This window comes from Octopus bimaculoides, chromosome 9 (genome assembly GCF_001194135.2).
Source record: "Octopus bimaculoides isolate UCB-OBI-ISO-001 chromosome 9, ASM119413v2, whole genome shotgun sequence".
In the NCBI taxonomy this organism is placed as follows: domain Eukaryota; kingdom Metazoa; phylum Mollusca; class Cephalopoda; order Octopoda; family Octopodidae; genus Octopus; species Octopus bimaculoides.
The window spans coordinates 80990942-80992245 of record NC_068989.1 but is presented as its reverse complement, the minus strand read 5'-3'; the positions used below and the strand labels follow the sequence as shown (position 1 = coordinate 80992245).

At 36.1% G+C, this 1304-nt stretch overlaps 1 protein-coding gene across 1 annotated transcript in view; it reads right to left on the bottom strand.

Annotated features, from left to right (window-relative positions):
- LOC106867260 (uncharacterized) overlaps positions 1-1304 on the bottom strand; it is a 36025-nt gene that overhangs the window by 7446 nt on the left and 27275 nt on the right. The window lies entirely within an intron of this gene.

Below are 1304 nucleotides of genomic sequence, written 5' to 3'. Positions count from 1 at the left end.
GAAACATCCTAATTTCAACACAGCACATATATGGCAAAAAAGTTATTTAGTGTGCAGGTGTGGCTGTGTGGTAAGAAGCTTACTTCCCAATCTCGTGGTTCCAGGTCCAGACCCACTGCATGACACCTTGGGCAAGTGTCTTCTACTATAGCCTTACTGAGTGGTTGGTGCTAGGAAGGGCATCCAGCTGTGGAAATCCTGCCAAAACAGTCGCAGAAGTCTGGTGCAGGCTTCTGCCTAGACGGGTTTTGTGAAATCGTCCTATCCAAGGTAGCATGGAAGGTGGATGTTAAACGATGATAATGATGATGATGATGATGATAAGAGGTAATAATAGTGCATTAACATTTAAAAACTTAAAGCAACTTTGCATATAGGACCAGGGCTATATGTATCTTGTATGCCTTCAAATATGGTAAAACATAAGGTGCTCTTTTCAAGTCTCCCTAAACTGTTGATATAAAAAGTCAATAGATTTGTGTCAGTGTTAACATTACTCTGAAAGGTGAGTTAACTCACCTGTTTATATCCATCTATTTACTTTTTATCTTTCACTTGCTTTGCAGGCATTGGACTGCGATCATGCTGGAGCACCACCTTGAAGGGTTTAGTTGAAAAAACTCCAGTACCTATTTTAAAGTCTGGAACTTATTCTACCAGATGCTTTTGCCAAACCACTAAGTTATAGGGACAAAAATAAACCAACACTGGTTGGCAAGTGTTGGTGGGGACAAATGCAAAAAACACAAACACAAAGATACATTTATATATATGTATGTATGACAGTCTGCCACACAATTTCTGTCTACCAAATTTACTCACAAGGCATGGTCAGCCCAGAGCTATAGAAGATACTTGCCCAAGATGCAATGTAGTGGGACTGAACCCACTACCATGTGGTTGCAAAGTGACCTTCTTAATCACACAACAATTTATATTTTCCAAATTATACCATCCGTTTTGGAACAATAAATTCATTGGTTATAGGTTTCGAATATAATTATTATTAATTCGAATATAATTATTTACAATATGTATTTTGAACCCACTTTTCAATTTAAGGTTTTCTTTGATTTTTAAAAAAATAGAATGAATCTATATTGAATTCATTTGTTTTGTTTATTTTGTTCATTGCATACCTAAGACCGTTATTTGAAACGACCAATGAAACAGATCCATGTTTTTTAATTTATATTAGTTTTGATTGCATTGTCATTTCTCTCCCATTTCTAACAAAACTGTCCAATGAACGGGAACGTGAAACTCTGAGTAACAGCTTTTTGTTATATTTCTGCTGCTTTTAA